Below are 27,168 nucleotides of genomic sequence, written 5' to 3' on the forward strand. Positions count from 1 at the left end.
TGATCTTAATCGCCGTCAAACGTGTATTTGTTACCGCGTGTACTTAAAAAATAAATAAATCTACTAATATAGTAAATAATTATGCTTATTCTTTTCACTAATAAAATAATGTGGACTTCTGAAGATAAAACTGCTACTTATAGAATGAATCAATTACATTGTACGTTGTTGAAACAACCGTACATGTATTTCCGTGCCAAAGCGATTCTGAGTAAAATAACGGATTTTTTTTTTAAATTCACAATTATCTCTTGACATTGACTGTTATCGTACTGCATAAAAATTCTCGTTTTATTTAAATTCTACTGAAAAATATTCTATATTTATGTGCCTTTTTATTCTTTTATGACGATTATTTTAGCTAACTTCTTCATGTATCTGTAGACATTTCCCGCCCGTGATTATACTCTGTCAAGATGTTGAAAAGAGGCATTCAAATTATTTGTAATACATGTGTAGATTAAATTTTCAAAACTAAATAAGTAATGTGTTGTTATAGTTTTTATTGAACAGAGAAATGTTCGAGAGAGAGAGAGAGAGAGAGAGAGAGAGAGAGAGAGAGAGAGAGAGAGAGAGAGAGAGAGAGAGAGAGACACATCGAGTCTGAGATATATGTTGTATCAAATAAAAATTCTAATTATTTTTCCTAAATATTCCAAGCAATAAAGGTAATAACGGTAATCTTTTTTTTTTTAGATTAACAAATCCATTTGACAGTAATAATTGATTTTTATTTTCTATCATCGAGTTCACACAGTTCACAGGAAGTCCGTGCTATATTTGTAGTAGCGTGCTTGTGCTGTCAATCAAAATAATTCGACACAGTGGAGGTGTGGAAATCGGGTTTCACCGAACATGCCGAAGGCAAGGTGTCACTTAGTATTCCAAGAAATTTTAATATTTTCCCCTATCATTTCTAGATCTGATTTTTGCATTTCTGCAGAAAAAAAAATAATTCGAATATATACTTGGAAGGATTAAGTTTTAAATTGAATTTGAAACATATTCCCTGCCAATTTAAAATAATACTGTCGGCACAAGTTTGTACTAAAATACTATTGTTTAATGACTGTTTGATGTTGGTTTTACTACTGATTTTCTTGTGTTACAATAAAAATTAAATATTAATTAAAATATACTGAAAAAACTCAATAAGAATTTTATTTCGGGAGAAAAGGCACCGGGAGGAGGGGGGGGGGTTCTTAATTATACTGAATAGCAGAAAAAGATATTTTTGAAACATGTTTAGGTACGGAGAAGGAAGGAATTTTTCTTCTCTAATAATAAACTATTTTAAACAGCTGGTCTTTTTTAAAATTTCAAACCACACCATCAAATTAATTAGCTCTAAAGATATTTAATTAACTGAATATTTGCAGTACTGTTCAGAAATATATATCTTTTTATGTATTCTTGTCCTGTAAAAGACTTGGATTAATTATTATATATCCATTAATAATTTGTCCTCTTTAAAATTACATCAAATTGATGCCGTGCGTGAAGCATTTGTACATTGCCCTTTTTTGAATTTAATATTTTAGCATCGTTCAACATACATGTATGTACTTAATGTATTAATTATTTTCCAGGGAAAATTCATGAAATAAGTAACAGCTGAGTTATAATAATATAAATATAAATATCATAAATAATTTTTGCAACGAAATAATTATTCTTTTAACACGATATCTAAGTTATTTAATTAAAAAACATGTAAATCCTTACCATCAAAAAGATAAGTCCTTTCACTTCGGAGTTCCGAATGACAATGAAGACTGAACGATAAGTGAACGGTGAACGCAAGGTGAACGCAAAGTAAACGGAACGAAGAGCGAACGGTGAACGCGAGCGCACGGTGAACGGTGAACGTAATACTGTGAACGAAGAGCGAACGGTGAACGCACGCTGAACGAACGGTGAACGAACGCTGAACGAACGGTGAACGTACGGTGAGCGAACGGAAAAATGGAAAAGTAGAACGTTTCAGGGACTGTAATTCAATGCTTATTATATTGATAATGCCGTCACTAATTTATCTAATAACATTTGTAATTCATGTTATTATTAATAACATGTTTACAACTGACTACAATTGGTTGTATTCCAACTTCATCTAAAAGAAATGTCTGGACTCTTCTGCATTTAAGAAGGATTCATGTATTCCTTTTTGCCATTAAAAATGCTTGGAAAATAACTGGAGAAATGGAATGATTTGTTCAATTTGTTTAGGGATCTTATCGGTAATTGGAAACAAATGTCTGGAACCTTCTTTATTTATGACGGCTGTATCCATATCTTTAATAACAACTGAATGCAATATATTTTCTTCATGTTTTGTAGGGATCTTTCCGTCAACAAAATTACCGTAATACAGGACAATGCCTTCAATGGTTTACAAAACCTTTCTAAACTGTAAGTATTTAGTCAGTTTGACATTCTGTATATGAACTTATTTTACTACTAGTTAGCAGCATGTACGAGGGCCGTTCAAAAATTACGCGGACTGTGCTATTATTTACTCTTACAGACGTCATATAGTTATAAAATTTCACAGAAATATAGATCTTAATTATTCCAATAAATGTTGGGCAAAATATCTGTATTTTAAAAAAATTCTGCTAAAATTTTCTGTATGTTGATATAGCTGATGAAGAGGAACGGAGCACGACAAAAAAATTGAAGCAAAAGCATGCGGAATCCAAAATTTAACTCATCTATTTTCTATAATTCGCGATATTTTTCGACAATTTTCTTAAATGTAGCTATAAAATGTTCTATTATTATGTATTCAGATTTCTGACGTGATATTTGAAGTACTAACAGAAATATAGTGATTTTTCCCAAATGCGATTACCGTGAAAACGACTGTGAAAATGACGTCTCCCGAATTGACGGCGCACCAACTTTTATTAAATTATATGTAATTCTTCAGATATCGCCAACATAGATCCAAAATATGCATAATAAAACATGTAGTAAACGAGGGTATTCGTGACATTCGTCCACAAATAGCAAATTGAAATTTTAGACCGTTAGATATCTGTAAAAAGGCTATACGGGAGGACGGGAAGAAGATTATCAATGGAAACTTTAGCCGGATTGTAAAAAACGTGATTGAGAGTCAATAATATCACACTATATCTGATAAATACCTGCAGTTTTTGGTTTTAAAACAAAAAAGAATATTCTCTACTTGTTAAATAGATTTTAGGCTTGACATGAAATGTAGTTTGGATGTTGAGTAGATAAAGTAACTCAAACTGTAGAGGTATTGTTGGGAAAATGTTCACTTGATAAAATGAAAACTCAATCACATATTTTTTTATAATGCCTGCGACGTCGAAGATTTTGCTGCTCCGTGACTTAATGCTATGTCCTGACAAATCACTCAAAATTGATACCAATTTACAACATTTTTACATGAAATTTTGAAGACCATATAAGTAAAGATTCTTTCATATTATGTTTGTCATTTTGCCCGATTCTGTCGTCAAATATTTTTTGTGTGCAGCAAGTCCCCGTAATTTTTGAACGGCCCTCGTACACATGGGAATGTACCTTACCATTACGTGTGCAAAAATGTCTTTTCCCCATACATATTCAGAACCTGACTCCCGAATCATGAAACAGGCTTAGACTTAAGTGACATTTTCAATCACCTGTAAAATATTTATTAAATACTGTTTTACATCTATTTACATGTTGATTGGTTTGGGTAAAGGATACTCGGACTCCTAATGTTAAATAACGGTTTCCTTTTAGATAGCAGGAAAAATTCGGAATATATTTTGTGATATTAATATTACGCTTAAAGTAAATAAAAAGTAAACGATGAGTCATTTAAAATTAAATTAAGTAGTTCACCTAGGAAGCGAACAAGAAACACCATATCTTCACTTCCTTTCTTCATCTCTAGTTTTTCTTCCGGGATATTTTTTCTGCCTTGATTCCTACTTCTCACAAATAATGTATTGTTAGTTATTTTTCTGTTTACCTTCATCTTCTATTTTTCAGTCAATTTTCAATTACGTACGAGCATAATAGAGGTTTAAAGGTCAAAGTAAGGCATCCATTGTAAACATTAATTTTCACAAAAGTTTATTACCAAGCGAAAACCAAATTCTAACATAAGTCATGAGAAGAAAGGATATGGAAAAACTTTTTTGTTGTGATGGTTGTAAAAAAAATCAATAAACATGTATTGTGAATGCTTTCGAGACGCTGCAACATGGGAGGATATCGAGATAATGAACATGGAAGAATAAAAGTGCATGTAAGGGTATTAGCATTTATTCAAATTCTTATACAACAAATTAAAATTGAAACACATGATTTTTTTTTTCAATGTTAGATTCTCTTAATAGATATATTGTATGAAATGTTGTAAAACAGAATATAATCTAAATACAATGAGAGCTCTGCTTGGGTTTTAGCAAAAAAGAATGAACCAAAATATAAAATTAAAAGAAAATGTCTCGTACTGCACGTAATAAATATCTCATTGTGATGCATAAATTCTAAAATGTTCTTTTTTTTACCCGTTTTCAGACATAAACAATTTAACTTCTTTTTAAGCAATAATACATTTTATGTGTATAACAGTGTGCCTCCTTCCACCATGAACACAATACATTCTACAACAAAAATAGATTTCAAACGATTTTTTGTACCTGGTGGGTCTTTTACATACTGGAATTAAAATGATTCATCCCTGTTTTCATCTACTTAGTCAACTTTTGGACAGGGCATAAAACACGGACTCTATGAATTTCCAAAGATCGGGCAAGTTCCATAGAAGAAATATTTATAGTCGACCGGTCAAACCCGCCTTCAGCCCAAAGAATGGACCCGGTAGACAGATATACTGTAGTCAAATTAAGTATAAAATGGACATAAAATTGGAATGAAAAACGTCAACTAATAAACCAATGGCAGGTTAATTTTGCTGTGGAAGGTCATTATGACAACGCAAGTAACTTAAGGCAATGTATAAAGATTTCTATGCAATTGACTAATTAAAACGCATAAGGGCTGAACTTATGACACAGGAAAAAGTTGAAATATGTTTTCTTATACAAACCCACGTCATGCCCTAGTCAGTGCCCATTATGACGTCATGTTATGACATCATAGACCTGAAATACACAAGTTTATAAGGAACATAAAAAATAGCTTCGGCGCAAGGGCATATTCAACTTTGTTATTCACAAACAAGGAATTATTAGAGGCAGAATATTACAAGGATTTCTGATATTGCTGGATAATTGTCGACAGTGCAATTACTTAATTGTTATTCAAAAGTTTTAAGCTGAAACAGGGTAAAAATTCACTGTCCGGTGTAAGTTTCCCAAAATTTTCACCAAGTGAGAAAGCGCGCAGGATTTGTGCAGCAATTTTATTCATTTTTAAAGCATTCTTAATAGTATTTTACTTTATTATTTTAAAATTGTTTAGGGTGTGCCCTTGCGCCGGTGTTATTTTGTTGATGTGTTTATTACCTTGATTGGGAAATATCAATTACGTCACAATACGATGTCACAATGTGCATTTGTTTTACAATGCTGTGTGTACCTAAGAGGCAGTCCACCGAAAAAAACAGGCAGTATTGTATTACATGTAATAGGCGGCACATCGAATGTGAGGAATATTTTATTAAAAACAATATCAATGTAGTCCAATATTGTTTTTAATAAAATATCAAATATTCCTCACATTCGATGTGCCGCCTGTTAATACAATATCAGTATAGTCCAAGTCCTGTGGGGATCCGGGTTGGAATAGGTCCTCAGTACCCATTTCCTGGTCGTAAAAGGTGTCTAAATGGGGCGGTCCTTCGGATGAGTCCGTGAAAACTGAGGCCCCGTGTCACAGCATGTGTGGCACGATAAAGATCCCACCCTGCTCAAAGGCCCTAAGTGCCGAGCATAGGCCAAAATTTGCAGCCCTTCACCAGCCATGGTGAGGTCTCGATGTCAGTGAAATATTCTGAAGAGGGACGTTAAGCAGAATACAATCAATTAGTCAACAATGTAGTCCAAAAGGAATAATGTAATTGAAGATTTGTTTGAAAATTGCTTATTTAGTAAAATATCCTTGTGTTTTGTGTATTTGAATTCTCCTATATAAACCATTGAATGTATATCAGAAACAAAGAACTGTAATTTCTAATACGTTTTTAACAGGACTATAATTCACACTTAACTAAATCTAGAAATATTTCATCTTTTTGTTTAAAAAAATAAAATCGGTGGGAAAAACACTTGCGATAGTAGTTTTCTGGCAAAATATAAAGACGTTTTTGTGAAATTTTGTGATGCAAGAGTTATATCCCGTGACATCGCTAAATCTGCTAAACACCATTTTGTCGGAATCCTAGTGAAATATTTAGAATCGATACACTAAAGAAAATTATTAAACAAAAAATAACTAATTTATTTTCAAAATATTGTTCATTTTCGCATCCAAACGTGATATTTAGATAAAAATTGGCTCTATTATTCAGGTTGAATCCACGTTTCCATTGATGTATCAGTGACGTCATATGCCTGATTAATATTGCGTCACAATGAAATAGTTGCGAGTTTTCCATAGAAGTTTGTAAATTCTTTGCGTAAAACTGTAAAGAAAAAGATTTTTTAAAAAAAAAAATGAATTTTCTGTGTAAATACTCTGAAGAGTGATTTATTTTATACACACGGGCGGCGTCTCAGCTAGATGTATTTAAACAGACCGTTTTGAAAAGTACTTTTACACATGTCGGAGTCATCTAAAAATGTCAATACTATCGAAAACAAACTGAACTCTGATCTTAACAAGCTAAAGGTTTGGTCGAAGAAATGCTTCTTAAATTCAATCCTTCTAAAACTAAAGCAAAGGTTTTTTTAGCCTGAGAAAAAGTGTTACTTATCCTAAACTTTTTTCCAGCAAAGTCAACCAGAATTTGTTTCTTCTCATAACCATTTAAGGATTTTTTTCTCACAAGATCTTAGTTGGTCTACACATATCGATATTATTCTAGTTAATGCATATAAAAAATTAGGCTTGTTAAAAAAACTTTAATTTGTAGTCAAACTCTTTCACTCATGTACACAACCTTTATTAGGTCACAGATAGAATACGCTTTCTTGGTGTGGGGTGGATGTAATGTAGGCGAACAGCGAAAATTAGAAAAATTACAACTATATGCTGCTAGAATCGTCACAGGCTTAACTCTGTTAGCTTCTAAAGATGCACTTTTCTTTGAAACAGGATAGGAACCATTAAATGAAAGAAGGAAAAAGACTAGACAAACTACAATGTATAAAATTGATAAAAACCAAGTTCCTGAATATCTCACAGATATAATCCCAAACTCAATTACTCTGTAATTCATCAAGATACAGTACGCGAAACTCGCAGAATTATAACATACCCAAATGCAGATTGCAAGCTTATAAGTCAATTTTCGTTCCCCTTGTTATTGATGAATGGAACTCATTACCTCTTAATGTAAGAAATCCTTCCTCGTTATCTATTTTTAAAAAGTATATTTCTTACAATAAACAAATGCCACCCTCTTACTTCAGTTACGGAGTTCGACGCTTAAATATAATACGTAAGAGGCTTCGACATAACTGTGTGATTAATAGCGATCTTTTTCGATGTAATATAATCTTGAGTCCACTATGTTTTTGTTGAAGAGTGGAGGATACTCATCATTATTTCTTCTCATGCAAGAAATATACAGAAGCCAGAAAATAATTTTTTGACAATTTTTTTTTGCAAATGGGCAAATTACATGCTGTCGATACTCACACTTTACTTTGAGGAGTTGAAACGTTAAATGATATTGAAAATGAATACCTATTTTCTATTGAACAATCTTTTATCAAAGAGTCAGGACGATTCGCTTGATACTATAATTATTTCTTATAGATTTTATACAGCATGTGTATTACATAAGGAATGTATTCTATTGAATGTGTGTTGCTCTGATTATAATATATTCGAGGTTTTTTTGTTAATTCATTTATTCATAAGCTGAAACCCATGTATGTAAATATGTTTGATATAATGCCCATGTAGGGAAAGAGCTTATTAAGTTTTTAGAACTTTTGCCCAATCCCAGTTTTATATACAATAAAATATGTTCAAATCAATCAAACATGCCGTAGAACTATTTTTTAAAAATGATTTACTAGAATATGCGTAAAAATAATTGTGAAGTGTTTATAATGGACGATTCTTATAAAGTTTGGAATCAATGATGAATATTTAAGATTTATGCAACATTTAATTGAGAGTTGACATGTTTACTTCATGATATTAGTAAAAACTTAAATATGTTTATTTATGTAGTCAAATCAATATAAAAAATCCGCGGTATACGATTAAATAATAAAAAAAGTTATAAAAATATATATTTACTTAGTTAGATTACTGCTGAACTCCCCACTATAATTTGGCACTAAAGCGGAAGATGGTTTAGTTAACCCTTTTTTTAATATATTATTTTATTTTTATTATGCGATTGAAACAATTACACACTCACATTTAATATGGGGTTCAAATATGTGACTATGTTGGCCAATTCTAAAATTTTTTCACGTACACCTTCCTCCTTTTCCCCTTCTTTTTGCTTGCGATTTATCGGCTCTTAAATAATGACACTATATTGTCTTTATCTTCATATTCATATAAAAACAAATTAAGTAAAAGAGGTAATTATAGGGGAAAGGCTTTACAGATGATCGGTAAAAATTTTGGATAAAGTCGAGACTGTGCACATCAAAATGTTTTCTGTATTTAGTAAAGTTTACTGAATTTCGCCACCGATAGAATTTAATTCTTTAATTCCTGAAAAAAAAATAGAAAAAGACATTTTACTTTAAGATAAATAATGAAGTTAGAAAACTGTCTGCTCTCAGTTGTTGCATAATGCATATACAAATACACTTTTTGAAGCACCTTGTTTAAGAAATCAAACAGATGGTTTATTCATGTAATTTTCATGTACGTAAAATACATTTGTGATTTAAATAATATATACATTGAATATATGTTTACACTCATTTAAAAATAGAAAACTGACTGAAGCAAAATAAAAGACAGGCATATTTTTCTGATTAATTATGATTTAGAGCCAGATAGAGGAAATATTTCTAAATTTACGGTAAAAACCGACCCCGATTGAAATAAAACTGATCCCGATCGAAATTAATGCAAAATTTATAATTTTATCAAACTAAACGCATCTACCACTTACATATCATGCAAAAAATCATAATAAATATTTTTTTTAACAATAATGCAACAAAAGAGCCAAATTTTATCGAAACAAGTATAGTATTTTATTATTTATCAATTCCGATCAGGATCGGTTTAGTTTGGGATAAAATCATAGATAATAGATAAATTTGACTCCTTTTATTTCTCTCAATATAACTGTTCCCACCAATTTTATTAAGTGATTCAAATGTTTGTACTTTCTTTTCATAATGACATACGGAAAAAAATTCTGTTATAGTAATGTATTGGATTTTATAACGTATCGAAAATTGGATACTGAATTCAAAAAATCACTTGTTAAACTTAATTTTGGACCACATATTCTTTTCTAAAGAAATGTAATCTGGAGTCTCATTCATTATAAAAAAAAAGGTTAGAGTCTATGCTATAAATAAAATTGATTGACACATCCAACTTTTGAGTATCTGTTACATAATAAAACAAAATAAAAACCTAGTAATTTTTTACCCTCATGTTGACCTTTTTGCACTTAAACTTAGGCAACTACTAAAAATAGGACTAGAGGACGAATATTTTTTTTTTTGATGTTTTCATGTGTAAAGACTTGCTTTACTAAGTCTACTTGCAAAAATTATTAAAATCCATGACATGCGATGGGCCACCCATTGCCTGGATTTTCGGTGGACTGCCTCTTAATATGTATAAGAAATTAAGCTCGAACCTTCACTGTGTAAAAATTACACAAATTAAGCATTTTTATTAGCTCATTTGCATAGAAAAGCCTCTACTTAGCCTTAACTTACTTGCGTTTACCAAATACCGATCTTAAACAAAATTGTCTAATTTTCTATAACGTCAACATATCTGGTCGTTACCTATATCGAATAAAAGACTGATTGTACTCAGAGAATTGAAAGAGATTAAATTAAAATGCAGATGATATCAGAGTTGACTACATTAATGAGGAATACTGACGATCTAGATATACTACCTGTAGCCAGGTGTGACCCACCATTAACATACACATCGGGACTTATTCTACCTGTTCGACCTTAGTGATCAAAATAATCTCTTCTTGTTCGGTCTTTATTGAAAATTTTGGAGTTATGCTATTGACAAAGAAACAAATTTAACTTTGTAACTACTATCAAAAAATTTCTGAGATCTAATTTAGTAGGAAGAATAATATATTCCGTTGTTTGATAACCTGTTGAAACATTAAAAAAAAAATTCTTATCATAAGCTTGAAAGTCCGTATCATATTTTTTTTTCCAACAAATCACGTGATTTAAAAAGTTTTCATGTTTTCAGGCAACATAAAATAAAAAAAAAACATGACTGCATAATGCATTTTATATTGGAACGCATTATCGCATGGACGCATGAATTGCCGAATAGTAACTACATGCTTGCAAGTATCGATGGTCATGATAATTTTTAAAAACCTATGTTAGCCTTAAGCTCTAGGTAGAAGGATTATTAAGGTCTTCCGTCTTCACGGAAGACCTTATAGTGATTCTATTGTTTCTTATTATTATTCTCTTTTTTTGACAAAATTTTGTGCAGGCGATTTCTCGAAGACTATTCAGCGGTTTTTCATGAAACTTTCACAAAATATGTGTCATTTTATGAAGTTGTCAAAAACGGCTAAGTATATGATATGGAGACTTATTGGAGATGATAGATCATGACTTTGTGGTTTGCAGAATCACCTTTTCGTGCGTCGTCAGTACTTCCGGTCGTTTTGAGATGCAAATTAAAAAAAATCGTATTTTCTAACTTTTTTGTTTTTCAGTATTTTTAATTTATTTTCGGTATGTTAATAGAAACCCTTCTAATAATGCTTCCTATATAATTTGTTTGAATGTTGATAAATCTAAACTCTAGATATTAGCATTCAAAAATCTGAAGCGGGTCCAAAATGGCGGCTGTCTCTGTCAACGCCGACATTTCGCAATAGGTGTTTACGGAGGCAGCCGAGCGTTTGCTTGAACGAAAGTAACATAAGAATAAATGAAAGGCAAAGGAATACATGGATTTTCACGTAGTATTTACGTTGCAGTTCTGTGTTAAACTAACGTCTTCTATAATTAGTTTTGGCTGGTTTTCAAAGTAGAAAAAGAAAAGACTAAATGTGCAAATGAAATTCAATACTTAATATCTCTTGTGCATCGCCGAAAAACAGATCTTAAATCATACTTATAAGTAATACTTCCTCAAAAAAGAATATCAATTAATTTTGTCAGTATAAATATTAACCACTGTTTTTCCTATGCACACTTGTGTCATATTAAACTAATATATTAGACAAAAATAAGAAAACGATTTTTTTAAAGATCGCTTCATGGAGTTTATTTTAGCATATTTGTCTCAAAGACCTGATTCAAGTTAATGAGCATAAATGATATCGGATTCCTGACAGTCGTAGGGCGAGCCATGTTTTCCTGCAAAACTTTTCAACCTTTATCGATTAACTATTCGGGATAGTTCACTTTGAGGATAAACAGGAAATTGAAAAAAAAAATCATATCCGTTTCACCGCTTTATTGTTACATGCATATATACAATATGGAAATTGTAAAATGTGTTAAACATACTTTCTAAACTTCGAATCTTAGGCTATAAGAACGTTCTTTTTATTAATTTCATTGAAGCTATCACACCTATTTAATAGAACATTCCAAAGAAAATGGGCGAAGATTAACTCGTGGCGTTTGGCGCTAAAATTTGAATAGTGACCCGCCTTTCATAATTTAAAGAGAGAAGCACTGTTTCCTTGATATATACAAGAAGATTTAGAGTAGAGGTCCCGATAGCGTAATATTTAGTGTGTTGGAATTTCATGTGGCGACTTTGGTTCAATCCCTCTTGTGTGCAAATCTTTTTTTTTTTACTTTTCAGCTCGATTTTCCGTTTTCTTTCCGGAATCGGACGGAAGACCTCTCGTTGCTCGCAACGAGTTTCATCTAGTTATTAATACTTTTTTACCTACCTCTTATAGTGTTAAAATATAACAAGCATTTCGAGAGTATTACATTACCAACATTAGTCCCCTTACGGTAAGTGTGACTGGTACCATAAGAAATTGAAAATGCCGTAATTTATTTTAAAAAAAATCATTGAAGCGGAACGTAATATAAACTTGATCTATAACTTAATAAGGTAGACTTACTTGCGAAAAAATAGCTCAATATCTACAAATGTTGGGAAAAAAGGACTAAAAAGCGCTAAAAAGGCCGATTTTTTTCAAAAGTCATTAAAGGAGAAGGACATCTAAATGTGATCTATGATACAGTGTACATCAAGATACCCTTACCACAGGAGTTCGCATACCTATCAATTTTGCCAATATTTTCAGTTAATTAAAAAAAAATACTTCTTACCTTTAACAATAAGGCATATCATAGGTATTACGTTTTTTTTTATTTACTGAAAATTTCGGTAAAATTGATAGGTACGCAAACTTCTGTGCCCTTACATTCCAAAATTCTGCAAAACATCTTAAATCATCTAGAAAAGAAGTGAGAAAAACCAAATAAACAGACTGACAGACAGACGGAGGGACAGCTAGACTGAGGGAGAAAATGACAGAAAAAATGACTGGAAAGGAGAAAAACATATATTAGACCCCTCTTGTTTCACAAGTTTGGGACTAAGAAGAGAAAGCTGGTGTTTTCAATTTAGTAAAATTAAGGTACTCCGATCCTCTGGTTCTGAAAATCAAGCCTAGATTAATTGAGAAAGCATACAAAATGCCTATGAATTCTTAAATGATGATGTTTTATTCACAATATTTTTTTTCCAATATATTAACTTTATCTGTCAAGTTATTCATATTTTATGGGGAAAATGATTAAATCTTAAATAATTTTTCAGGAAATGCCAAGAAAATCTCTACTATGCATTTAGTGTGCATTTTGCACACATTTTCAACATTGAGTTACAGTTTTACGAAATTCTGCCACTTTGCCTGGCTAACATTACTCTCGTCACTTATATGAGTATGAAATCTATGAAATTATTGCCCATTTCTAAAAAAAAAAAAAAAAAAAAAATTTTGTGTTATTTATCCGAGTTATCGGTGTTCCTAAACAGGTATGCTAATTTATTTTGATCGATTTAATTCTCTTTCGAAGACAGTCAGCTATATACGTATCCCGGTCGGCCTTTCCTCTGTCATTTGTGACAAAAATAATGCAATAGAACAACAATAAGCTGAATATTTCAAAACATAAGATTTGTACATATGGGAAGTTTGCCTCCTAAAATAGTTGGAAAGCGCTGTTAAGCTGCTCGAGTTACGCATAGTTTTATGAAAAATCAGGGTTCATCTGTAAAAAATTCAAAACATCGGGTAAGGTTTCGTGCGAATGTATTGAATAATTTTTTTACTGACTGGACAGTTGGATTCTAGCAGCACTTTTTAGGCAAAATAGATGTTCTTTAACAACATTATTTACTCAAAGAAAATTTCAAACTCCGGGGTATTGTTGTTCTGTAAGTTTTTTTTTATTAAGATTGGTATATTGTTGATATTATCGATATATTGTTATTAAATGTTCGCAAATCCATTGTACAGCGCATAGAAACTATATGTGATTTTGCGCTTTATAAATTAATAAAGTAATACTAATAATAATAATTAAAATAACAAATATCGATTGAAGTCAAGTATTGAAATCAATCTGATTCCATAAAGGAAGAAAATCTTGGGATGAGGAATTCTTACTTTATATAGTGACAGGGTAATTAAAACCATGCATAAAAATTAGTACGGTGTAATTTATTTGTCTATGATTAGTCACTCATACGTATTGGCATACGTATATTCAGTCATACGTATTGTTAAGTTAAACACAAATTTGCTTGTATAAAATTAAACACTCGAACATGGCTCTCATATGCCTGCAAAACTTGTTCTTTCTGATTTGTTATGCTCGCCAATCAGAATACAATACGTAAAAGTATGTATAACATTTATATAGTAATAATACAATTTAATTACAACTTTGGCATGAACACCTATAACCTAATAACAATTAGATGCAATAGTACGACATGATCTAACTGCAACAGGAGACCAGATATGTAAATTCCGAATTTGAATCCCTTTTCTTCTATTTAAAAAGTAGAGACTCATTTCAATGGTGATAGTTTTCAACCAATAATGTTTATAATGCTTGATTTATAACCATCATCAATATGTTTAAAACCATGCATGGGGACCACTTGATGGTGTTAAAGTTAAAAATTTTACAACACTTCGTCATTTGATAAGAATAACGAGAAACAGATAATTCTTAACTAATTATTTTTATTGGGAAGTTTTGCACTTTCTTAGATGAATCTAATCAAGAAATCAAAAAGTTGCCTGACATCATATGGATAATAGCAGTGCTTGGTTATCTAATAGTTTGTGAACTGAACTTACAACCGACTTACCTGTAGTGTACATTGATGAATGTTTCTACATTTATTAAAACATGGTTGTGACGTAAATCCTTTGTTTGTGTTTTCTTTTTTTAGCCGAGTCTTGAACTAACTCTCCTAACAATCCAATAAGTCACACCCGTAAGTGTCCATTCTTTTTAGAAAACTGACCATAATTTTTAAGAATGAACAATTTTTCAAAAAGGATTGACAGTTAAAGCAAACAAAATGGAGAGTTACAGGTAATCCTTGGCATGTGCAAAAGAGGGAAACAACAACAAATACATTAAATACAATTTAATTTGCATGTAAATAATAAACTTGGAGATTGAAGTTAATCCAGAACATAGTGTCTGTATCGGTTCTGTCCGATTTTACAAATTTAAATCCTTAAATAATACATATTTGTTTAATGCTCTAAACATTTTTGTTTTCACAAAACTTGAATTAAAATAACACAATTTCACAATCATTTGATTAAATGTTTGGAAGCATCATTTCCTTGGGAAGAATCCATTTTAAGCTTAAAGTAGGCTTTTATTAAATCTATTACCCAGAAAACAGTTAACACCATGAAAATACACTGCTGTGGTGAATATTTCGGTAGAAAAAAATGAAAATTTAAACATTTTAGATTTATTTGAAATACATTTTCAGGTCGATGTTTGGCTCATAGCTATCCAACACTCAGAACACCATTTTCATTTCACCATTACACGGCTGAAATCAATATATATCCTCAAAAACTGAGTTCAAACTTAACTGTTTGAAAAATTCTACATGCTTTTTCGTCAAAGACGTTTTAAGGGGATCAAAGTTTGGATAATATTTTCTTTACGCTAACTATTGTCTGTTTCCAGGTAAGAATATCCTTAGATTAGTGCAACCTTTTGGTTTCAATTTGATATCTATTCTTTCATATCTTCTCTGCAGCGGAGGGAAACATGTTGTCCTTTACGACTCAAAATATAAATTGATTTTAAGGAGTTGCATTACGATATAAATAAAATACTAACATCCCTGGAAATCCACCTGTAACTGACCATTCTTTAGACAAAAACCTTTTGTTATTAGTATCTGGGAACACAATGGCTATTCAACAAATTGATGTGCTCCCCAAGCTTACTTGTAACTGTCCATTCTATAAATATTGTATTTTTTGTATGTTTGCTACCTGTTTTACACATTTGAAAAAAAATATTCTCAGAACAAAGAGAACTATGTTTTAAGGAGGACAAAGGCGTCAATCTGTCCTTTCAGTGAGAGATATAACTAATCTCGGGCATCGAATAGTTCTTTCTCTCACAGATTGGACAGTTTTTGGTCTTTCTCGTTTACTTAAACGTACTAATTTATCTCTACATTTAAACTTTAAAACATATAGTTTGAAAAAGGATTATAAAGTTAGATATTTGATCAATTTTTTTCAATTCCGATAGTAATGCGTCATGTAATTTCTATTTTTCTCCCTTTTTTCTTTATCAAACAAGTTTTTTACCACTTATGAAAAAATGTGACCTACGTTTTCTGGTATAGTGAACGGGTTTAAGTTATTGGTGCAGGTTTCAGTTCTAAGTATCAATGAGCCCTATAATGACCAAACTTGCATGGATGATACACCTAAGAATTCAGACAACCAGGCTTGCTTCGGATGCTGAATCTGACCTACATTTTCTGAATGAGTCAAAAGGTTAGTTTTTTATACAGGTTTCATTTCCAAGTAACTATGAGCCCTATCTATGCAAGGCAGACGTTCATGGATGATACAAGAATGTACATTAATGTACTTGCTACAGATGCTTAATAGGGCATACATTTTCCAGATAATAGACCCTGCAGGTAGAAGTAATGGGTGCAGGTCTATCACCAAGAAACTATAAGGCCTATATCAACAACACTTGCACAAAGGATGCATCAAGGGATGAAGAGATGAAAATTCTCAAACTTGCGTCAGACGCTGGATTTGAATTACATTTTCTTGATGGGTGACTATTTTGAAGTTTTTGGATAGGTCTATTCCATAGTAACTGGAAGCACTATCAGATCAAAATTGTATTTAAATTAAGGATGGACACTTTTTTCGAATGTTGTTTAATTGTGAAACTTAGCCTTTTTAAACACCCCTACTAATGTGTTCAGAACCATTTGTTTTTCGGTGTTCTGCGAATTATAAAACCCGATGAGTTCAGAGTAACTCTGACAGTGGCTCTGGCGAGAGTTAGCGAGACTTCAGCGAGATAGGGTAAATTATTCACGGAAATGTGGATAGGAAGCTACTGGCACGTGGAGACATGGTAAACAGAAAGGTTTTGTTGCGTTTTAGTTTTCACCACCCTATGATATCATTCTGTAAAAATGTACTTCAATCGATCTTTCTTGAATTCATGCAAGTTTAAATTATAAGTATTCTCTATGATACATTTTTCTGCTGTCATGAATTAAAATTTCTTTGTGGACAAATATTTTGCATGGGAACCGTGACTATATTTTTTGGCATCAAATTGGCAAATGAGGCAGCAATAGAACTTTAACTGACAAATCAGATGAATGAGAATTTGATTATGAATTACTATATACAAATGCAACAGGAATTATACGCTTGGTAAATTCCTTTTTTGTACTATCGATGAATACAATTGTCAGGTGGATTCCCTGGCCAACACAACGTGATCACGAGTATAGTTATGTAAAAAAATGTTTTGTCCATTTAAATGCATTCGAGAAGCTGCTCGTTTTCCTTACCCTTGAACTGCTTGTGTTCTGAACTTGACACTTACTACATATACATTTTATTAAACACATTTTTTTCTCTAGTTTACAACAAATTAAAAACGCCCGTAATATTTTTCATAATTTCTAATGTTTGCATTTTGTTCATAGGAATTTTTTTTTTATTTTGCACTCCATTGACATGATCATAGATTGACCTGAACCACGTGTTCGAAGTAACATGTAAACATGTATTTGGCGTAAATATATTCAATCAACAATTGGTCAGTTGCTCGTGGTAAGATCCTCTGTGTGCATTAATAGCAATAGCCATGTAAGGCAAACGAAGGTTTTTCGGTGTAGATGATATTACACATGTTTTTTTTTTAATTACCAGCGTATCGGTCGATAGTGAGCTATGATAAGATGTATTAATTGTTATTTACCCCCACCACCCCCTTTTAAGCCACTCATTAATTTCTGTTGAAAATCATGAAAGTCTCAGAAACTTATGGAAGCACATTTTTCACAGGACATGTTTTCAGAAGAAACAGACTATAGCAATTTCCTGCTTATCGCCAGTTTTATTTATAAAATCGGTTCTACCCTATAACCTTTAAATAGGGAACCCTAACCCACGTTTCCTGAATTTAAATCACAATAACATTAATACAAGGGGTGTCCTGAATTTAAATCACAATAACATTAACAGGGGTGTAATCAGTCGAAACTGGTGTAGACGAACGTATGTTATACAGGACTCCGTAGCGAGAATAATAACGTAATACTTCGTCTAATGCAGGAAAGTAAGATACCAAATAAATTTTCAATTATAATTATACAGTTCAGTGCAGAATACAAACAACACAAATAAACCCAATTGCAATAAAATGTAAACAAAGGTAATGCAAGATAACCAGCACGACTTGACAATAAAGCAGTCGCGTGTGACGAATGCGACGAGTATACCCTAGTATTGATGTATCTTAGATAATGCTATCGAAAATGGCGTATGCCTATTTACGAGTCGTGTTCAGCTTTAAAGACAACATTCATTGAGGTGAGCTCTGTAATTTCTGAATACCTATGTTTTTCTAAGCGATATAAAGGTCTATAAATAAAAAATTTTAGCATCCTTCTTCATACATGTAGATATTTAATGTAGTTATAACAACATTTATTTTCCAGGGATATTTAATGAATAAGGTAACAGTGAAATTATAAAAAAAAGAATTACATATTTCGTAGATAACTTTTGCGATGACATAACGATTCTTCATACACGATATCTTAGTTTTTGAATAAAAAATAAGCATGAAAATCCTTACCATAAAAAAGATAGGTCTTTTCACTTCGGAGTTCCTAATTACAATGACAATAAAGAACACAGGGTGAACGCAAAATAAACGGAACGAATAAAGAACGCTGCACGTTTTGTAAACGGTGAATGCGAGCGCACGGTTAACGGTGAACACAAAACAGTTTGGACGAACTGTGAAGGAGCGGCGAGCGAACGATGAGCAAATGGTTAAAAAGAAAAATAAGTATCCCTTTTTGGGACTGGGGACGTTTTCTTTGTGTTTTTGGAATAAAAACGCACTTTACAACTTAGTAAAAAGTGAACAAAACTCATGGAAATTCGTATTTTCATTAATTTCGACTTTTCATCAAACGTTCTCTGACTTTGTATATGATATCACTTAAATTCAATACCCATTTTATAAGAATAATGTGTTTACAGATATTTCCTTTTTATTTATTACGTATTGTGCTTTTTAGAACGGATTCAATCAAGTCAAAATGGGCATAAGATCTTGTGGAATTTGGTTATTTATGTAATTAGAAGTGCTTATCAAATAGCTCATGGGTTGATGACTAAAATTACAACCGACTAACGTACATCCAGAGATATTTCTATTTTTATTCAACGTACTATTTTCTTTTTACATTATTTATGTAAACAACAAACAAACAATTTTTCAAGAGTAACACAATTAGATATTTTCTAAAATTTCTTCAATTATGATGGCATTTCGTAATGGATTTTTTCTGCAATAAAAAAACTTCCTCTATGTTTTTTTTTTTAAATTTCATGAAAAAGACCTTCCTGTGACATTGTTTATAAAATGACTTAAAATCATTACCCATTTTCTAAAAAGGATAAAAATAAATACTTTTTATTTGAGAAGTGTTGCATCTTTATAAGATCCATCAAACCAAGGGATCAGAAAAGGACTTACGTTTATCTTTAAAACATCGTATATAGCTGTACATGTAACACTACATAAGCAAAGAAAAGAATTCTTTGAACACAGTCAAGATTTCTTTAAACACAGTCAAGAACTGTTTTAACACAATAAAGATTTCTTTTCATGTTTTATACTTTTTGTTTCATGATCCATAGTTAGTTGTTGAAATGTTCAATCTCATAAAAATAAATTTCGACGAAAAACGTTTTTTTTTTTTTTTTTTTTTTTTTTTGAAAGTATGATGCAATAATAATTACATTATGTTATAAATAATCTACCTCTAAGAGTTCGATTTTTATATAAAAAAAATATCGTTAGATTCAGTTAGATGGAAATAAAGGGATTGTTTGTAGAATATATGCTTGAATGAATTTTTGACAAAATGTAATTTCAGATACCTATATTCCAACAAAATTTTATTTCAGACGGCTGGATAAGAACAAGATAACCACTATTTCAGACAACGCCTTTAATGGAATTCCAAATTTACAAGAACTGTAAGTTTTTAAACATTTACTTTTCATCTGTCAGATTTTTTTAAAAAGTGATCTGTTAACATATCCCAAATTTGATTTATCAGGCCTAAAACTTTTTGTTCTGATTCGTGTTTTTTTTAACTAAATTTCTTCAATTCTAATGCTTTTGATGCTAATGTGTCATCTTTATTTTAATTTTGTCTTAATTTTCGTTCCCTCTTGAGATTCTCATCTTCTCCTAAGCCCAACTGCTTTCAAGATGAATTTCCTCTGCAACTAAAAAAAATAAACAAACCAAAGAAGGGTTTGTGAACTCATTCTAGTTTTTTCCTTGATAAATACTTTTTGTTTCATGGTTCACCGAGTAAAACTGAGTAGAAAGTGAACAGAATCGATGGAAATTTGTATTTTGATCAATTTCGCATTTACTGTTATTTCCTTTTTATTGATTTATAATGCGTTTTTTAGAACGGATTCAATCAAATCAAAACGGGCATGAGATTATGTGGAATTCGGTCATTTATGTAATTAGAAGTGCTTATCAAATAGCTCATGGGGTTGACGACTAAAATTACAGCCGACTAACGTACATCGAAGGATATTTCTATCTTTATTCAACGCACTATATTCTTTTTACAGAGTTTATGTAAACAACAAACAAACAATTTTCAAAGGTTAACACAGTTAGATGTTTTACAAAATTACTTCAATTATGAAGGCAATTCGTATTGGATTTGTTTTCTGCAATAAAAACAGTTGCTTTGTTTTTTTTTTCTCTAAATTCATGAAAGGGACCTTCCAGTGGCATTGTTTAGAAAATCATTCAGAATCATGATTACCCATTTTATAAAAAAGGATAAAAATAATTACGATTCTTATTGAGAAGTGTTGCATCTTTATAAGATCCATCGAAACAAGGGACCAGAAAAGGTCTTAAGTCTATCTATAAGACATCGAGTAAAGGTGTGCATGTAACACCACATAAGCAAATAAAAGAATTCTTTGAACACAGTGAAGATTTCTTTAAACACAGTCAAGAAGTTTTTTAACACAGTAAAGATTGCTTTACATGTTTTATACTTTTTGTTTCATGATCCATAGTTAGTTATTGAAATGTCCAATCTCATAAAAATACATCTCGACGAAAAACGTTTTTTTTTTTTTTTTTTGATTTTTTTTTAAAGTATGATGCACTAATAATTACATTATATTATAAATAATCTACCTCTAAGAGTTCAATTTTTATATTTAAAAAATATGGTTAGATTCAGTTAGATGGAAATAAAGGGATTGTTTTCTAGAATATATACTTGAATGAATTTTTGACAAAATGTAATTTCAGATACCTATATTCCAACCAAATTTTATTTCAGACGGCTGGATAGCAACAAGATAACCACCATTTCAGACAACGCCTTTAATGGAATGCCAAATTTACAAGAACTGTAAGTTTTTAAACATTTACTTTTCATCTGTCAGATTTTTTAAAACAGTGATCTGTTAACCTATCCCAAATTTAATTTATCAGGCCTAAAACTTTTTGTTCTCATTCGTGTTTTTTTTTTAAATAAATTTCTTCAGTTCTAATGCTTTTGATGCTATTGTGTCATCTTTATTTAAATTTGTCTTAATCTTAGTTCCCTCTTGAGATTCTCATCTTCTCCTAAGCCCAACTGCTTTCAAGATGAATTTCCTCTGCAACTAAAAAAAATAAACAAACCAAAGAAGGGTTTGTGAACTCATTCTAGTTTTTTCCTTGATAAATACTTTTTGTTTCATGGTTCAAGTAAAACTGAGTAGAAAGTGAACAGAATCGTTGGAAATTTGTATTTTGATCAATTTCGCATTTACTGTTATTTCCTTTTTATTGATTTATAATGCGTTTTTTAGAGCGGATTCAATCAAATCAAAACGGGCATGAGATCATGTGGAATTCGGTCATTTATGTAATTAGAAGTGCTTATCAAATAATTCATGGGGTTGACGACTTAAATTACAGCCGACTAACGTACATCTAAGGATATTTCTATCTTTATTCAACGCACTATATTCTTTGTACAGAGTTTATGTAAACAACAAACAAACAATTTTCAAAGGTTAACACAGTTAGATGTTTTACAAAATTACTTCAATTATGAAGGCAATTCGTATTGGATTTGTTTTCTGCAATAAAAACAGTTGCTTTGTTGTTTTTTTTTTTAATTTCATTAAAGGGACCTTCTAGTGGCATTGTTTACAAAATCATTTAGAATCATGATTACCCATTTTATAAAAAAGGATAAAAATAATTACAATTCTTATTGAGAAGTGTTGCATCTTTATAAGATCCATCGAAACAAGGGACCAGAAAAGGACTTAAGTCTATCTATAAGACATCGAGTAAAGGTGTGCATGTAACACCACATAAGCAAATAAAAGAATTCTTTGAACACAGTGAAGATTTCTTTAAACACAGTCAAGAAGTTTTTTAACACGGTAAAGATTGCTTTACATGTTTTATACTTTTTGTTTCATGATCCATAGTTGGTTGTTGAAATGTCCAATTTCATAAAAGTAAATTTCGATAAAAAACGTTCCATTTTTTTTTTGAAAGTATGATGCAATAATAAATACATTATATTATAAATAATCTACCTCTAAGAGTTCAATTTTTATATTAAAAAATATCGTTAGATTCAGTTAAATGGAAATAAAGGGATTGTTTGTAGAATAGATATTTGAAAGAATTTTTTACAAAATATAATTTCAGAAATCTATATTCCAACAAGATAACCACCAATTCAGACAACGCTTTGAATGGAATGCCAAATTTACAAGAACTGTAATTTTTTAAACATTTATTTTTCGTGTGTCAGATTTTAAAAAAAACGTCATCTGTTAGCCAAACCCAAATTTCATGTATCGGGTCTACAACTTTTTGCGCTGATTCGTGAAAAAAACTACAAAGAGGGTGGAAATTAAATTCTTGTATAAATTTCTTCAATTCTAATGCTTCGGATGCTACTGTGTCATATTTATTTCAATTTTTCTTAATTTTTGTCCCCTCTGAGATTCTCATCTTCTAAGCCCAACTGCTTTCAAGATGAATTTCCTTTTCAACTGAAAAATATAAACAAACAAAAGGAGGATTTGTGAACTCATTCTAGTTTTTTTCTTGATAAATACTTTTTGTTTCATGGTCCATTCCCAATTCTTGATAATGAATTTCCTCTGCGAATGAAAAGGTGTTTTACTTTTGTATTTACAACACCGTGTTTGCAAAGCATCGTAGTAACGTCTATTTCTGGCACATCATTTTTTCAGTTAGCACTCTGATACACTGCAAACATATAACAAGGAATATTTCAGTTTTGTTCTTTTAAGAATTTTGACAGGGTACTTAGTATGAAACTATCCCCTTTGACCAAAGGAACATATTTAAACAACCATGAGTGCTGCTCCTATTTTGAACGCTTTTAAATAGACAAATACTTATGAAACGAGACCCGAAAAGGAAATTTTACTAATATTTTCTTCATAAAGTAAATATTCTGTGGAAACAAATGGATATTGCTTTCCTTTTTTTAGGTGTCTCGTATCTAGAAGGACTCAAAACTAGTCCGTAATCTGACGCCTAAAATGAAAATAGTCTTTGTTACATCAATGATTGTTCCAACTTTCTTTAAAATATTGTTTTCTGTCTAAATAATTAACTATAAAACATACGTTTTTTTCTTCTTCCAATCAATTATAAAAATCTTATTCCAGCAATGCTTTAACTGCAGAATAAAACTTTTTTTCTATAGTAGGTCTAAAAGAAACCCAAGGTTGGATATGAGTATTAATATTGTCCTTTAATTATTACTTGAATTCACTGTTGGGATGCGACTTAATTTGCAACAAAACAATGAATTGTGAAGGCCGAATTATGCACTTTTTGACAAAAGCAACGATGCACATTTGAATTTTGTACATTTTCAATTCAGAAGTTCAAGATTGCTATTGTTTGATAATCTTTTTTTTTCGATTTGTTTAAAAGCGTACACGGAAGCACAAGTTGATGGTAAATTATTTTACCAAAAGTCTGCGATTCTGATGAAATTTTGTCCAAAAAAAATATGATTTCTTCTAAAAACCTTAAGGACGAGCTTGCCTATATTACAGTTTATATTAGCAAAGTGTACTATATCAATAGACAAAAATTTGAATATCATTGAGGAAATTTCACCAATTGAAACCTGCATCTGTGTATTTTATTCCTTGTAAACAATACACATTATGTAAGAGGGATAATGACAATTTTTAAGCATTAACAACGTTTAAGAAACACTCAAACAGGGGACCAGAAATTGATCAGGTTAATTCGATGTACTAAGACATTAAAAAGCTTTCTTACGAAAAATAATTAAATAAGAATTTCATTTTGGTAATGGCATGTGAATTGGAAGATCATTTAAGTTAAACTAATGTCAGAAATCACTTTCTGTGTTAAAAGAAGTCGTTTGAAATTTATAACGGGAGTTGTTAGAAAAAAATGTGGACACATTGATTGATGGAAAATATATTGGAGATTTAAAGAATGACGTACATTTGAACATTTGTATCTTTCGTTCGAAAGGACGTAGAAAGCTGTTCCATTTACTTGTAAAAAATGTAATGAATTAAACTGTAGAGGATTATGATTCAGTGTGTATCCTGATTACATTTTTTGACTTTTTCATTCATTTATATTTATTGCTTTGTAAGCGCTATTTCGGCTACTTTAGTGTAATACTGAGTAATTTTCGATTCAAATAATAGGAGTCAATTAGCAAGGTAAAGATATGCATTAAAATTGTGCGAAAGTCCACTGTTACATGTAGTAGATAAGGTCCGTTCTTGTCATGCTTATCTCAATACATTACAGGTCATTTAAAATCGCATCTGCACTCATGAATTGCATACCATGTAGCTAACCACTGCTGCATTTATGACTCAAATTCTTATTAAAAAAAGGTTTATTATAATGTAATGTAAAAGTAATGTATTCATTGAATAAATGCATATTTTTTTTGCTCACGTGGGATTTTTAAAAGTTTTTAAAACGTTAACTGAAAACAAGCTCTTTAGTAGAAAATTTCGCATAAATTTGAAGTAGAATGTATAGTATTTACATATGAATATTCTATATATCTTATATCCATATTAAATATTTTTTTCTTCTTTAATATCCTTACTTCAGAGAATGTAATTAAAACAAGTCTTTCTATTAAAACCCTTGCACCATGCAGAGAACTATTAATGGTATTGATATCTTTTCACCTTAGTATCAATTATTAACAGACTCGAATGTATTCAAATACTGTCTATACATGTATTGTACTCTGTATTTGTAACACGGGTAAAAATAATATACATATAACTCGCAAAAAAAGCAGTTTGCGGCTATACGTACTTAAAAGGCACGTGCCTGTATTTCCAAGGAAACTACTCAAATAGGATTTCAATGTTCCAGAATAGTGTGCTTTAAAACCGTGTGCAGTGCACAAGATATGGTGAAAAATATCCCCAAAATAATGAAACACTCTTAACAATGAACAGGAATACACCCGGCTAAATGTTAAGTGTGATAATGTTTTATCTTTAGACTTTTACATCAAACTTTCCAACGTAAGATATGGCAAAAAAAAATGCAAAAACAAAATAAAAAACTTAATTAATCGTTCTTAGCGATAGACAGAAACAGCGCCGACTAAATAATAAGCAAACGATGTAATATTTGTATTTAGAAACTAGAGAGGAATAGTTTATGTTAAGATGTGCGCGTGTTGCTGATTTGACGAATAAGCAACTGAATGAGGGCTATATAAAACCGAAAAAAAAAACAATTTGTACACCTTCATGAAGATTTTTTTAAACTTGCTATGAATGTGATTATTAAACTGTATTTTCTTTGTCGGGCTGATGAAGTATTTATCAATGAAATAGCAGAAAAAACTATGAGCTATTATTTCAAGTAATGAATGTTTCATTTCCTTAACACAAAAGCGCTACGGATATTTTTTCCAGCTCTAAACATTTTTAAAAATATCATGTTGCAATTTATATTTGATAAAAAAAATTCTGTCAGAAAGGGCACAAGTAAAGAATTATTTAAAGAACTAAATATTCAAACATTCTAAAAATAAAATATTGAAGCATTTTAAAGTATTTCAACGAAAGTATAAATTTACTTTTAAGGAGTTAATAACATATTTTTAGTTTAAGGAAGAAAAGTATAAGCCAAAATAAAAGTAATTTTTACAAACCGACACATGTACATGAAATTGTGAGATCAACAGAAAAAACCAATTTTAGTCGCAAATACATTATCAACTGTACATGTACGATGAAAATCAGAGATAAAAGGATAGCAACCGATGTTTTATCTTCAAACAAAAAATACAGAATGATATAATATATCTTTATACTCAAAATCTATATTTAACAATCACCTCTGACATTAAATGTACACTAAATGTTTGTGTGTTCATTTTATTGACAAAGAGTTTTGTCACATGACGTTGTTAAAAACTTGAAGCCGATATGGTGCACAGTGCGATGTATGTGAAGTGTTAAAAATGCACAATACACATACATGTAGTGTATGTGATACATAGTCTAAGTTTCATTTATCATTGATAAATACTTGAAGCTTTAATCGATTGTGTAAAAATCTTAAACACTCCATAATCGATCTTTTGTACAATCCTTTCTGAAGAATCGCTAAATTTGTAAACCTCTAAAGAATATGAAAAAGATATACATGTTCATGTACTAAAACAACCATAATGATTATCGATATTTTTTTGAGATGTTCAATTCATAACTTTATAGAGAAAGAAATATTTATCAATGCAAAAGTCATACAACATCTTTATTTTCCGAATGCAGATTCTAAACTTAAAGCACAGCGACTAACAGTCAATCTTAAATTCGAAGCACTTGTAAACAAAATGAATTTATTATTAAAAATTATCACAAGAACATTTTAGATTCCGGTGTTGCACATTAATAAAAAGAATTCCAGCGACATCTTTAAGTATTCGAAATCATTTAAAAAATATACATTTTCCAGC

General features: G+C 30.8%; 1 long non-coding RNA gene across 2 annotated transcripts; it reads left to right on the top strand.

Moving 5' to 3' along the window:
* The first annotated feature begins 2,346 nt into the window (after nt 1-2,346).
* LOC134236332 (uncharacterized) lies at nt 2,347-22,911 on the top strand. 2 transcript variants are annotated; one of them, XR_009985595.1, is made up of 3 exons: nt 2,347-2,412; nt 21,466-21,537; nt 22,842-22,911. It is a non-coding gene; the product is annotated as an uncharacterized LOC134236332 (long non-coding RNA). The 2 variants fall into 2 exon arrangements; XR_009985596.1 differs by lacking the exon at nt 2,347-2,412 and adding an exon at nt 20,042-20,113.
* The last annotated feature ends 4,257 nt before the right edge of the window (nt 22,912-27,168 follow it).

Source organism: Saccostrea cucullata, unplaced genomic scaffold (genome assembly GCF_032062105.1).
Source record: "Saccostrea cucullata isolate Sc308-1 unplaced genomic scaffold, CSIRO_AGI_Scuc_v1 ctg6976, whole genome shotgun sequence".
NCBI lineage: Eukaryota > Metazoa > Mollusca > Bivalvia > Ostreida > Ostreidae > Saccostrea > Saccostrea cuccullata.